General features: G+C 39.1%; 1 protein-coding gene across 1 annotated transcript in view; it reads left to right on the plus strand.

Moving 5' to 3' along the window:
- The window catches only part of LOC139742338 (uncharacterized), a 143,272-nt gene that overhangs the window by 12,885 nt on the left and 114,978 nt on the right, over positions 1 to 15,409 (plus strand). The window lies entirely within an intron of this gene.

Below are 15,409 nucleotides of genomic sequence, written 5' to 3' on the forward strand. Positions count from 1 at the left end.
CTTGATGATGTTGTTGCAATTAAAGAGATATTGAAAATAATGATAAAAAAAGAGTGATAACTTTATACTCCTCCCACGCACAGATAAAATTGCTGAGATATCAACCTGGTGCAAGTTGAACATCAATCTTGGTTTTCCTTACAGAAATGCAAATGCAAAATGAATGAAATAAACTGCAAATTGCAACCAACATGCAGGGAAGTCTTTTGCTTCTTGCATAAATTTATGCAATACTCACTGTGTGCATACAATACTGTATTAGTCCATAGTACAATATATGTGTAGGTATTCTCTTCAGTATTAATGCATGTCATGTGTGTACACATATTTACTCTCATTTTTTTTTCTTGTTGAAAAATCATGTTTATAGCATTTTTATTCAACCCGAATATGTACAGCAAAAGAATATTAATCATTTTGTATCTGTCTTCTTAATAGTTTGCTATATTCATACAACTGTAAATGTTCTTTAACAATATCATCATTTTTATACATCTTTATTTTTTCGCTCTCTTCTTTTTTAAACACTGATAAGCACACTGTATTGCCACATTGTAGTGTCACTGTATAATTTTCAAGTTCTCTCAAAAATGAATTTAAAAATATAGCTCTATGTCGTTAAGTGTACTGCCAGTGATACAAAATAAAGTTAAACATCTTATGAAATCTGCAGAAAGGCTGTGTAGTACCAGGGCAGTGAGTATTTTTGTTAGTGTAGAATGTCTAGGTGAGCTCTTTGAACGCATCCATCCCGTTGTTCCACGAAAGACAAAAGTGAGAGTAATGCCATGAATTCAAGACCACATCGCGATGAGTCAAGCAGTTCGAGGCAAATCCAGGCATGGCCAAGTCTCACACCCACATTGTGATCGTCATGGCAACTAATCGCCTGCCCATTTATTGTGAACCGGTGCAGTGGGGATGTAGGGGTTGATGATTAAATGGCAACAATAGTTTGACTCCGTGGTGTCACCTTTGTCGCAATTAATTTTAGGTGTGAGACGTGACAGTGACAGTATTTCAGGCAGCATTAATTGCACTAGGGCAGAGATGATGGTTGTTACACAGCATCCAATATTTGATTGCTACTGTGAGTTAGAAAGATATCATTGGAATCAAAGAAAAACAAAAAAAAAATCAAAAATAAGGGGGGGGGGGAGAAGGGGTATTTTTTGACAAGTGCTTCCTTCACCATTATGGATACACCATGCAACAGTGATATTATTGTATCTTGGGAGAAAAGGCATTGTAAATGCACAAAACATGTATGTTTTCTCAAGTCTAAGTCTAAGTCTCAATGGAAAACTGAGGTGATGACATTATCAGATCACTCATTTGCATATTCATATCACCTGTACTAGATAGAACTGTTCTGCAGACAAATTAGCGAAAAACTTCACAATTTCAAAACTTCCCTAATTTTCATCCAATTTTGATCAAATTTTAACTGTTGTACTCATAAGATTTCATACTTTCTTCTCAGACTAACTTAAAATTGAACAACTGGACTGGAATTCCTCTTTAATTTGGAGGTTGAACTGCAGAGATATTGCATTTGAAGTTTAGCAATAATGTAGATAGTAAAACAAATTCAATTTGTCTTAGAACTGGTGCTTTGAGTGAATTGAATGAGCAGTTTTCATCACAGGTTGAAAAGAAAGACAGGATAAAATGTAGAAAAGCTACAGTTGTCAAGCTGCTGAAGCCATCCATGTTTGGCCCCTGTAGGGGCAATTGACATGCACAACAAGGTGGCCAAATTTGTAAGATGCTGGTCAGACATCTGGATCACTGTGTCCGGTCGGCTCTCTGTCGGGTCAGGCTTGACCAGTCATGCCCATCCAATTAGGAGTCCACGTTATGCCACAGCAAGCACAACGCAAAGGTGGTGATTCATACTCGTTGATCAGTTGTCACAAGAGCCACGCTATCAAGTACTAGTAGTATGTGCCTGAAATATTTGTTACTTTACATACAAGAAGAGACTCCATTCAAGAAAATACTTTTTATTTTCATTGATTGGCCTAAGTGTATAGGTAATTGTTTCAGTTATTGTGTCAGTTATCACTGAGACAGATAATAGCAACATTCTATTGTCCATACCATGTTGTGATTTTCATATTGCTATTTTTTTACAGTTTTTTTTTTTTTTTTGCTGTGGAAAACAAGTAATACATGTAACTCACTCAAGAATTGGTGAAAATATCTTGGGAATTGATGTCATGAGTTTGGCATTCCCGATAGATTACATCATAGTGAGATACACTGTATGGTGGGAAAACAAAGAAATATCAGAGTTAACATTTGTTCTTTTTTATTTTGGGTGGTTTTAAGGCAAGTTTTATACAACTGAAATATAAGATTTTTGTCATTTGTGTGTGTACAAAGTGTATGAAATGAATAAGAAATTGTGAGAGCATGACATCATCAACTTGATGATTTGAAGTCAAGAAGTGTTTTCCGAAAAAAAAAAAAAATTTCAAAATGTTATAACTTCCTTATTTTTTATCTGATTTTGATCATTTTTGCTCTATTCTGCAGGGATTTTTTTTTTCTTTTTCTTACGAAATTGATAAAATTTGGGAGTGGATTTCTTCATTAATAGCAATGAGACCAAATGAATGTGACAAGTCTAAGAGCATGAATCCCAACATTTGCTACTGTACCTCTGTCCTGGCACAAATCCAGTGCATGCCTGGTCAGAGGCCAGTATGTGTAAATTCATAATTGTTGTTTCAATAGTGATTCAATACAACAAAACAAAACAAAACAAAATAAAACAAACAAAAAACAAACAAAACAGTCAAATTAATGAATAAAGAAATGAATAATAATGAATAATAAAATACAGTGTACCAACTAAATAAAATAAAAATTGCCTTGTCTGAAAGAGGAATAAAGTGAGAACGATAAAGTTGTCATAATAGTGTGATTTTTTTAAAGGAAATTATTCTGTGAGATTTTAAACAAGATTTGTGTGTTGAATTTTGGAAGTGTGAAGATTTATTGGACACTCTATGGATACTGTAATACCAGAAATATTGGTTTATATGCATTTTGATTTCGGGAATTTCGCGAGAGCCAAGAGTTGTGAAAGTACGCAAGAGTTCTTGTCTACACTGTATGCATCGAATGCCAATGGCAGTTCATGAAAATTTCATGCACTGTGAAAAAGGCTGTCAGCTCTAAATCGCAAAAATTACATGTAATACAAAAATATCTTTCTTTACAATATGGATGCTGGGAAGCAGAATTCTCTTTCCATTCACAAGTGCTCTAGATACTGTATTTCTTATGATTTGAAATGTAAGAGATATGACTCTTCATTATTCAACTGATACCATTTCATCATGGTGAACCATCTTACAATCATTCAAATTGGTTTTTGAGAGTAACTAATTCAAGAAAAACAAAGATGGTAATGTCGCTCAAGCAACTTGAATAGTAAATTGTACTACTGGCGTCCTATTCTATCACAGAGAAACTTTCAATTTCATACAGTGTATATTTGTTGAGTGTCAGAATGCATACAGGGAAGCTGTAGATAATACACATGGAAATTTGTGAAATGCATATCATGATGATGTGATGTGCAGTGTATCCGTTACTCAGTTTTGACACATTCTGTGAAATCAAAAACAATTGTCACCGTCAGATTATCAAGACAGACCTGGGCCCCATTTTATCAAAAGATAAAATCGATTTTAAATTTCCTTACCACACAGTCTGCCATAGACTTACAGTTGAAATCAACTTTATAATCAATTTCAACTCTTTATAAAACAGGGTCCTGTTAGCATCCGTGCCTATATGTGATGGCTCTGTAAGTGTGAGTGGATCTTTGGTTTTGGTTTCAGGCAGCATCTTGAAGGACTGCTGCTTTGGCACCACCTGCACCTTTTCATTTGCAGTACAAACATTTGCCGAACAGTTTCATATTCATCGTGGGCGGATAATCGCTGTCAAGGGAGTTGCAGATCAAAGGGAATGAGAGAAAAGAATGTTAGTCTATGGTTTCAGACATTAATCTTCCTGCAGTGTAGCACTGTGATAATTTGTTCGGAGAGGGTGTGCTGCCAAACTTTAATTTGACAAAATGATTGACTCTGAATCAATAGTTATTATCTTAGTTTCTTACCTTTCAAAAGGAAAACAAGTCTTTTTTTCGAGACCCATGTTTCATGTCAAATTTGTCCTTTTATCACTTCAGTCAGTTACACAGTGCAGTATTTTGCTCTGCATAATAATAGTGCTGGTACGATTTTGTACTTGTTGTAATAAGAATGAATTAGCCCAGGATGATGAAATTGAGTGCAGGGGTGTGTACAAAGTATGTGTGTTCCTTGATCATCAGATTAATCCTCTGGCTGTGTGAACTATCTTTTGGGATGAGTACCTGGTAAAACAAATATGAACCCAGATCCTGATCACGTCAATCGTTGGCAGAGATTCCGGCGATCCGTAACTTCCTTGGCTACTGGCTGTCGTCTCGAGTGGCAGGGATTGACGGTTTGCCCTTTCGGGAAGGGCATACAGTATGTGCATTTGGCCTGGGGAGGTTGTGAAAGGTAGGTATGCTTCAACCAGCTCTCCTGCTGTAGTCACACAGTGCTGGAGATTGCAGTGAGGGGGCCGACTGGCCAGCCCTGTGCAGGGAGTACTGTGCAGTTTTCAGGCTCAGAAGTCATGCCATCTTGACTTGCCTGTGTAGTCAGAGGGAGGGCTGGATTGACACAGTGAACTGCATATATGCGAGTGGTGGTGCATTTGCCGTGAGATAGCCCTGCATGTGATGTCTGCCCTTATGGTCAGTTGGATTAGCATCGTCACATATCGAGATGGACATGTGGTGTGATTGATAAAATGCCGCTGTTATAAGACTCTGGTGGACTGTCCATCCAGAGGTCAGTGTGGAATTTAGGTAGCGATCTTATGGCAGTAAATTGCCTCCATCTTTCATGCATGTGCCACAACATGAAAAGTAAACACAGGGAAAGTTGTTGTCCAGATCGTGCTGCACTGAATGGGCTTCATCCCGATGGAGATGCCTCTTTCTTTAGGCTGGTGATAGTCTGATGGCATGGAAGCGAGTAAAAAATAACAACATGACAATTGGAAAGTGATGTGTGATTGTGATCCAGGGATAATTTAGCCAAGTGTGACTGACTTTGACATTGGCCACCATGAGTCTGTCTTCTGGAAGCAGGAGTCGGAAGAATTACGGCAGCTACAGCAAGTATGGGGCGAGTCGAGGGGCATCGTGGTTGCCACGGGAAACCTCGTCCCTGCCGTCTCCATCGGTGAGTGTGGAGTGCCGTAACTCTACTGTTACCTCTGGCAACTATGCTGTGTGAGATGTCATGACATCTCACATGGGTGGTCCTGAAAGTCTTGAAGCCATTTGGGAGCAGTGATTAAAAAATGTTTGAGATGCGACGGTGGAAGCATATATATACGTATACTTCAGTTGCATCTCAAAACATCCTACCATATCACAATAAAGCCACAAATATCAGGAGATATCACTAATTTTCTTGATAAGCCATAACTGTAGCCAGTTTTTCTTCAAATGATTTCAGTAAAACTATTGCTCACATTTTTTATCTTCAAAAATATATAACATTGATTATACTGATTAACATTCTAACATTGGTTGTTTCTATCCGTAACTCACATTGTAGAACTATTTGGAAGAACTAAAGCTGTTTTGTCTTTCATCTGCAAATGATAAATAGTGGCTTTAACCTTCTCTTTTAGATGGCTGTGAGTACACAGAATCTTTCTATAATGTCAAGCAATACCTGTAATGGTACTCTCAATGGATGTGTTCACCTGTGCATATCTGTAGAGATGAGTTACGTATTGGGATAGTAGCCCGTTTGTCTCCTTCGGAAGTAATAGTAGACGTGAAATACGTCAATGATTGTAGAGAGTCTCATACCTTTTTTCACTATGGTGAATACAAAAATAATGGTCAATGTATCGAGAAATAATGGAAGAACAGTGTTTGTGAATTTGTGAAACTATAACTGTCTGCTCTGCACAAAGTGCACAGAAAAAATGCAATGTAATATTTAAAAAAAATACATGTAATGTATTCTTATTCCTTTTTGCACCGTTCTTTTGATTGAGTGTGAAGTTATCTTGCATTTCATAAGGCCGAATCAAATAGAAAGATTCTTTTTTCAGCCATCAAGGGTAGAGCTGAGATATCAAGGTACAAATATAGCATGTCTGCAAGGACGTGTTGATCTGAGGATGTAGAAAGGGTGTATACCATGACAACTGACTTTTTTTTAATAGTTTGTCATCCATGGAGCCAGAAATAGCAGTGAAGGCTGAACCTCGGACATCCAAGTTCTTTCCCTTACTTGACTTTCCCCTTCCTTCATCAAAAAAAAAGAAAAAGAAAAAAAGAAAGACACCGCATATGAATGTGGTCTTAGACCCTGACTTGGTAGGTGACATAATGAAGAGATACATTAGGACCTGATTTATATATTTTATCATCTTCCTCTGAAAGTGAGGTAGTAAAATTCATTTTATTGTGCTTTATTGATAGTCAACAAGTGCTCAGAACTGTTAAAAGTCACTGTTAAATAGTGACTGCTGGTGAATCTATTTTCATATTTTAATGACAATTTGTGAGTTTCCCTGATGGGAGGGTTTGCACAATGGCTTTTGTCAACTAAATGATGTGTGAATACAGTTGAGTCCAAGTTATTCAAGGTGAAAGAAATGTCCAGAGGTTATTAAACTGTAGTCCAGACTTTGCATCGAGCATTGCTCCTCTTGAGCTTGATAGCAAGTATCCATAGTGCAACATTCTATGTGATTTCCTGTTAGGGGTGACAAGTTATCATGATCATGTCATACTGTTGCTCATGATCATGTCAGGATCGCTCATTGGTACGTAGAATGAACACATTTCCATGAGCTAATCCCGCTCACAGGGAAGCTCGAGGGTTTCTCTCAGACAACAGGCATTCTCCAAGCTTGGTCGAAAGTGGGAGGAGGGAGCGCAGCTGTGGAGACGCTTGCTCTCGAAGCAGACCATGTGACTGGTATGAGCATCAGGCTGTCGTGTGACTCATCATTAGCTGCCAACCTCTTTCTCCATGTTTAGCTATTAGTCCAGGGCTCGTGATTACATAACCAGCCCCCCTATGAATCACTAATCTACCCTCGCCCTCCCTACAGTGCACAGTGTACCCCAACAGTGTGATGACATTCATGGAACGTGGAAGTACGGTAAAGTTTTGAAAGAAATCACCCTAATGATTAGTCAGCACTGTATGCCATCCAATGCATATGAACTTGATGGACAAAAATCTCCAGAATATTGTAATGCCTTCTCTGCAGATGGGTAGATGATTATCTAAATACAGCACACTATATTGGTATTCAAGCATGGACACATGGACTTTGCTATGTGTGATATGTACAGTGTACTTTGTTTGCAAAAAGGAATGCAGTAATAATTTCTTCATTAGCATACCTCAGGGCAGAATAATTTTGAATGTTTGTAAACACTGAATTAGACACTGTATAGGCCTACTGATTTGTTTTCATTCTTTTGTTATGCTGATTCAAAATCTGAACCCTTTCTATTGTGCTGAAGATAATGGAGTGTGTTCTGAATATAATCATTAAAAGATTATTTTTTTCTTTTGCATTGTGTATCATAGTTGTCTTATTACATTTTTATGTCAATGTGGACATTGTGTGCTGTATTCAATAGTGCAGGAATTACAACCTGAAATGGGTAAACCCTCTTTTTTTGTTTTAGACAACATACGTGTTTTCAAGTAATGAATATGTGTATTTTGTTTTCATCTCATAGTGCCCTGTCTCACCAAGAAACTTAAACTACTTGAAAGTGGTACCAACTGCAACTACTGCTGCAACAACTAAAATGCTTACAGTCATTTCCTTGATGTTGCTGTTTTATTGTAGTTTTATGACTTGCAAGTTGATGGAAGCAAATTTTTCCAAGCAAGAGCGAGCTCTTCCAAAGCAGTCCTTTCCATATTCTCTGGTGAACATCATCACAGTGGACGAAGGATTTATTTCTGGATCAGTGCCGACTCATTCACAGAATTTCTTTCCTTTTGCAACTTGTCGTGACGTCAGCCCTTCCCCCAGAATCGCAAGCGTTAATGGGGGCTCATCAGCGCATCGATAAGCTATATTCATACAGCCTTGTTGTATCGCAGACTTGCATCTTGAACGTGTTTGGGGGGGGGGGGGGTGATTGGAGGGCATGTTTGGAGGAGCTGCAGAACAGTGAGTCTCAGTTTTCTTGTTGTCTCAGCGGCTGAACCGTGCAGGGAGTGTGTGATTTCAAATATCATGCTGAACGGGAATAGCTGTCATCTGGCGCGATCGGTTATTTAAAGCTCCAAGAACGAGGGGACAGAGTCCAACAGAGGGATCTAATGTCAAGTACGGATTTGAGAAGGATCGGGATAACATCAATTGCAGATGATACTTGAAGACAAGGCAAAGACTTGATGTGTCATAGATGCCAACTTGAAAATGCGGGAGCACACACACACACACCCACACACCCACACACATGCATGAAATATTACAGGATGTACAATACATGGATATCAGTATTATAAGCAACTGAGTTGAGCTAACACAAATTTGTAAAAACAATGATACAGCAGCATGGAGCATTTGGAGGTTTCAACATGAAAAGATGCACAACTTTTAAATAATCATGCCTTTTAAAGGAAACCAAAACCCAAAGAGCAATGTGGATTGGGTGAAAACAGCAACATTAGTAGAACACATCGGCGAAAATTTGAGGAAAAATCGAACAATCGATTCAAAAGTTATTAATTTTTACAGTTTTAGTGTTATAATGACTGGATAAGAAGACTACTAGAATTCATGATGTCATGTGTGGACAACAATATAAAGAAAATATAAAGAGAATTCCACAAAAATTCATTTTTCATGAAAATTGCACATCCCGTCAACTTGATATTGACACATGTATAAGGGTAGAAATCATTCCCCCTGCTTTCTAAAAGTGGTTAGTCAAGTGATCTTTCGTTACGCTAGAAAAGTGAAAGCGTGTTGAATTTTCTTTATTATTTTCTTTATATTACTGTCCACGCATGATGTCATAAACTCAAGTAGTCTCGTTATCCAGTGGTTCCAACACCAAAAGTTTTAAAAATTCATAACTTTTGCATTGATTGTCGGATTTTCTTCAAACTTTCACTGACAACAGATGTGTTCTACTAATGTTGCTGCTTTCACTCAATCCACATTTCTCTTTGGGGTCTGGTTTCCTTTTGAGATCCGGTAGCATGGAAATTCATGGGTGGCCTGTTTGTATCGATCTTCAATCGCTGCCCAACGGGGTACATTCGGAAAGTATGGGTAGCACCCATCAGATTTTTTGGCTGTGTGTATACTTTAACAGATAGCAGTAATAATTCAACCTTACAACACAATTCTTCACAGTGATTCTCAAATATACTCAAACTTGGACAGCCTTCCTGCCCCATAGTGTCCCCATACTACCGTGTTTTTAAGATGGTTTTAACGGTAAGAGGGTTGTTTAGAAAGAGAAGTCCACAAATTCATACCTTATGTTTTTGTGTTTCATGCATAGTCATGAGATAAAGCCTGTATGTTCATGTAGGCAATGAGTACATGAGAGTATACTATTGTAATATCAGCTTGAAGTGTGCTCAAACCATCATGTACCACATACCACTGTTGAAGGCAGCTAAATGTGTCTGTATATTTTCAGTAGATATATATGTGTACCTTTTCTTGGGGCACAGGCTACAATTGTCACATCAGTGAATGAAATGCTTGTACAACATCCTCAGAGCTCTACCTGCACTGGTGCTGATGGTGGGGATGGGGTGTGGGGGAAGAAAATTGCAAGAATTTTAGGAATGCTTGCCTGTAGCTGCACAGCTTGGCATTTGCACAGAGGGTCTGCAGCAGATCAGACCCTGTGTATATCACAAAACACTCTCCTACCTCATACTTGGCAAATATTGAAAGCATATTTCAAGTTATGTTTACATTGGGACAGGGTAATATACCGAAAGTGCTCTTAATATGTGTGGAAATTCATATGAATTATTTGTTTGACATTAAGAGACAATTCCAGTGCCTGTTGGTATCAAGTTATGATGTATAGAGGTGAATCTTTGCACAGTTAGCTTTTCTCTGGCCCTTTTAGTAATATTGTGTTCACATCCACAGAGAAGAGTAGCTATTAAAGAGAGTTCGTAAGTTCATGTAATCGCACACAGTGTATACAATTTTGAATTCAGAGTGGGTAGCATCATAGAATCTTGTGTAGAATTGCGTTTTACTTATTTTATTGTTATGTTATATTATGTTAAAGCATGGTGGTATTGCGTACTGAGAGCTGAGAATCTGTTGTGGAAGAGACTAGAGATTTACACTTTGTATACTATTTGGTAGTGAAAGCTGTGTTCATGACAACTTGCAGAAATCTTGAATGAATGTTTACTGTTACCAAGCTACAGTGTAGGAAATTCTTTGAACTTGCTTGTTTAATTAAGGTTTATGCAACAGGACGTAAATAATCATTGATGCAAATGAATTTTCTACAGTAATAATGGAAATTATGATATCATCGCATATAGAGTCAAACTTGTGTTCTTCACATGTCAGACAAAATTTGTTATTTGTGCATACAAAAGTTGGCCCTGCCTTGAGACTTCATACAAACAGCAACTCAAAATGTCAACAGAAGTAGTTCCTCACTTTTAGGAAGAGAAGTACAGTATGATATAGTTTCAATTTTAGTTGAAGAAAATAAATCAAACTGATTGCTTTGAATTTTCCTATTGTACGTTTTCTGAACAAAGCATGCAAGCAGCGCTAGAACGGTGATTTGCCCACCATCATCAATCAAGCACCTGACCCACACAACCCCCCCCCCCCTTCCAGCCAGAACACAATAGAAAAATTTATACTTTCAGAACTGGTTGAGGCCATGTTTCATTCATGCTGGTGTTCCACCCACTCCGTTTCCCCAGCTCCCTGCAAGTGGGGAATGGAGAAATCCCCATCCATGTTATTTTGGAATTATTTAAGGAGAAGGCAAATTTACATGCTCCTGTGACTCATTCAGAGAATGCCAAGGAGCTCCGCGGGGCAGTGTTTATCCGCAGTGTATTGTGTCAAGGAGCGCAGACTGCAATATGGGCTGCAAGTTGCCATAAATGGAGAGGACTCTATTCAGGGTGCCCCCCTGGAGGATAATACACAACTGAGAGATGAAAACAACAACAACAGCCCCCCAAAAGTCTTGGAGTCCAATTTGTATTATTCAGTGGGAGCAGCCAGACTGCGCATTCTCTCCTATTTTATTTTGTTTCAATGTTTTATTAGGTTTGGCGACGGGGCAGAATTTGGGGGATTCTATTTTAGTGTGTAGAGGGGAAGGCATGACGGGATGTGAATGTGTGCTGAATATCAGATATTTTCATTGTATCTATGCATGTTGCACCTGTGGAACTGCAAAGAGTCATTCTTCCTCTGTGTGATGACATGCCATAGCCATCTTAGCTGGAAGAAGTGAAGAGAGGCTGATCCGTTGCACACTTGGCACACACACAGACTCAGACACACATACCAATATAGACATGCACATATTATGTCAGAGAGTATGTACAATGCTGCCAATCAATATGTAAACCTTATTTTGTTGCTGAAATATCAAAACCATACAAAGTACATGTACGGCATGAGAAATTACATAACTGATCGATAATCAGGGCTGGAAAATAATTTTTATCTTATCAGTTTTTGTTTTCATGAATGCCCAACTCCACATTTTTAGAAGCTACTCTGAAGGTTGTCAAATACCAAACAAATAAAAGAAATGAGGAAGGTTTTACACTTTGAAATCGGCATCAAACAAATGTACACAAGATAAAGAAATAATACAAGTAACTGCTTCACGAGGTTTATATTTTTTTTTTCAGTTTTACTGTTAGTCAATACATTTACAATGTATTTATTAATACATCAAATATCAAGCTACACATCATTACAAGGGCATTTCCTCCTAACCACAATGCACGTGTTAGCCTTGCCCAACATAGCAAGAAGAAATGTTTGCTGGATTCCAAGTATAGGCCTATGATGTATGCATGTAAGTACTCAGTGGGAACAGATTTGATTGACTGCTACTCATTACTAGGCTCTGGGAGGGGGCGATACCCAAGACTCTGAATGTTTTTAGTAAACTACCTCTTTTTGCTTCTTGTTCTGGTTGCGTGCATAGAGCAATCTGTTTCATTTCTAGAGAAGGCCTAGGCCAAGGCCAAGAAACCCTCTTCTCAGTGTGCTCAATCAGGTTCATTAATTAGCCCAGATGTGTCGAGCGACCCGCCCGATCGATGTGCTTAAGGGTCTAATTCTGGAACTCATACCGGCAAAGTATTTCTCTCAGCTCCCAATCTCTCCTGCTTTACCTTATATGGCTCTTTCCCTACATCTGTTCAGCTCCTGAATGGCTCTTCTGGAAGAAGGCCCAGGAATGATCTTGATGCATATTTTTTTATGATGCAAGATTATGACATTGAGCAATTCTTCTTTAGAGAAAAGAGAAGATTGTAAACCCTTTAAACTTGCTCTAATGAACAGCTTTTGTTTAATGATAGTCATTATTCTAAAGTATTAGAAACTACAATTTCGTTACTCTGCATGAAAAAAAAATACAACAAACAAACACCCAAAGAGCTATCAACTTGGATAAAGATACCTACCAAAGCCCTGCCATTCATATTGCATCCTTAACTTAATGTCATAGTTGCACTTGACATACAATGGATACATACAATATGTTTTCGTCATACATTATTGGAAGAAGTATTTTTCTCGTGCATCTTTTCTACTGATTGGAAAGTAAGCAGTAAGAGCTATGTTTGCTTTTCTCCCCCTCTCCGTCTCTGTCTCTCCCCATCCCATACACTCATCTTTAGCAAAGAAGATTATCTGCAAGGGATTAAGAACAGGAATCATGTAGGCACCAGGCAACATCTTAGAACCGAGCTGGCATACATTAAAAAATGTTATGTAACCCCATAGTTTGTGATGTAATGGGCATCACCATGACAATGAGAAGGAAAAATGATGTTTGCAGAGTCAAGTGAGTCATGGCCTGATTCTCTTGTCCTGGATCAGAGTTAATTAATGGGGGAAGATGGTCCACATGAAAGAGCCTGATATACAATGAGGCATTAAGACAACCGGTCTATTGACGGGGGAAATGCGCACGTGCCAATTTCATCACCAGAAAGGTGGGAAGAATGCCCCATCGTTTTACCACTGTGTATCAAGATACCGACGGAGCAGGTGGATGGGGTGTTGAGCGTTGCAGTATAATCCAGTTGGTCATGCAGTGTTCTCCCTTCTGGTATGTGATGTGATAGTAAGGTGTGCCCATTCATAAAATTTGCCTCATTGTCTTTCACCCATGCCAGTATCTCGCCCCCCCCCCCCCCCCCCCCCGAAATGGAATTTCTCTTGGCAGTATCTTAATGCAACATGCCCAGATAAGTCGGCTGTGATTTTATCCCATTTAATCACAATCGTTAGGTGCACTGCCCATCCAATGTAGGAGATACAGTTATCATACAGAAAGCTGTTCAGCATAAAGTTTTTGAAGAAATGTCTGCAATGTGAACAAGACTCATCTTGGTTTGCCCAATAGCAAAGCACAGGTTATTAACAGTTGTTGAATAGCAGTGATGCAGCAATGGTAATGGGATTTAACCAATTTGGTTGGATTCTCGGCAGTCGTTGCCCCACATTTCTCTGCGTGGCATCATCTGTTTCCACGGCGAGAGGAGGAAGACCGGTTGATTTGGGATGCAGCTCACTTCCCGTGACCAATGATGCTCATCGCCTCGGCCATCCATCCTCCTAGAAGCTGGGAGCCACGCTTCATCAGTGTTCTCTGATGAGATTTATAAGGGCATCTGGTCTTCGGCTGCTGCTCCCCAGCGATGGTGGTGGGGGGTGTTTCGAGATGGAGAGAATGACTCACTTTGGCGTCGCTCTTTTGGGAGAAAGATGACTAAAGCATAGCTATGCCCCATGCCCCTTAATGCCTGCTCCCTTGGCCACATGAATCAGCCTTGTGCGGGCATCTCTTCAGTTTCCTGATTTGAAAATTCATATGAAATGTTGGTAAATCACTGCCAAAAGGCTGGAGACTCTCTTCTGCAGTCACTTAATAAGCTCATGTGAGAAATGTTTGGATACCAGTAAGGGCATGTTAAACTGTAGGTCATGTATCAAAGTGAACCGACACAGCAGAGAAAGTATGACAATATTTTTTTTTCTAAGTGTATTTCAGAAGAAAATCTTGACAAGTGAAGATTGAAAATAAATCATATGAGATTGCTTGGATCCCTAAATATCATGGCTGCAGTCAAGTGGTTTGTCTTTGACTGTGCGGTATAGCAAGTAAGTATCGGTCAAAGGAAAGGGGGAGATACTGAACTGAATGGCCGTAGGATAATCCCCCTTTTCAGACGCATGCCATTTTATACCAAAACTCGATAACGAAACGACGTTTAAAGAATCATCATATAGCGGACAGACCGTTCAGACACTGATTTGACCGTTCTGGTAAACCTCGTATAGATGTGCAGTTTCTCACTGCGTATGCTGTTATAGTCATGAGTGACAGCTGTGGGGTCTCCTATCACACGCGGTCCCATTAAGCCCCGCCCAGTTATACCGTTCTATGGTCGCCGTACGTTCAGACGCACAGGGAATGCTGATTCGTTATCTAGTTCTAGTTCGAAACGATGCTCTGACCGTCGTTTCGCTATACGTCGTTTCGTTATACGTCATTTTGTTAGTCAGCGTTCAGACGTATAAATTCATCGTATAGCTATACCGTGTTGGTATAGCTATACCGTTCTAGTATAAATTTTTTGCGTCTGAATGCCCTGATAGATCCAAGTTTGACCAATGAAACCCCTGCCACAGCTGGTGCTTACTTGACTCACTGATTGTATATTCGGTCACTCACAGAAAAAAAAAAAATAGAAGCCAAAACAAAACAGCCATCCATCCTTGATGGTTGTTTACACCATCTATAAGCACTGGCTTCTTACAGTCTATTTGGGTTGTTTACAGTTGGAACATTGGAAACTGTGATGCATTCTAAGTACAGGATACATACATTTGTTGACAAATTCTTGATTGATCCCATGGAATGGGATGAGCTGTTATTCATTAATACTTCGCTCTCTTCAGCCAACCAAATCGGAGCAGATCCATTATGGATGAGTCACTTTCTGTACTAGTATTAATGGGAGGAGAGTTAGGAGATACAATAAGATTGGCAAAGGAGATGTCACATCGTGTTTCTTCC

Source organism: Diadema antillarum, unplaced genomic scaffold (genome assembly GCF_040938485.1).
Source record: "Diadema antillarum isolate AM-2024a unplaced genomic scaffold, OU_Dant_1.0 seq00000998_RagTag, whole genome shotgun sequence".
Classification (NCBI taxonomy): domain Eukaryota; kingdom Metazoa; phylum Echinodermata; class Echinoidea; order Diadematoida; family Diadematidae; genus Diadema; species Diadema antillarum.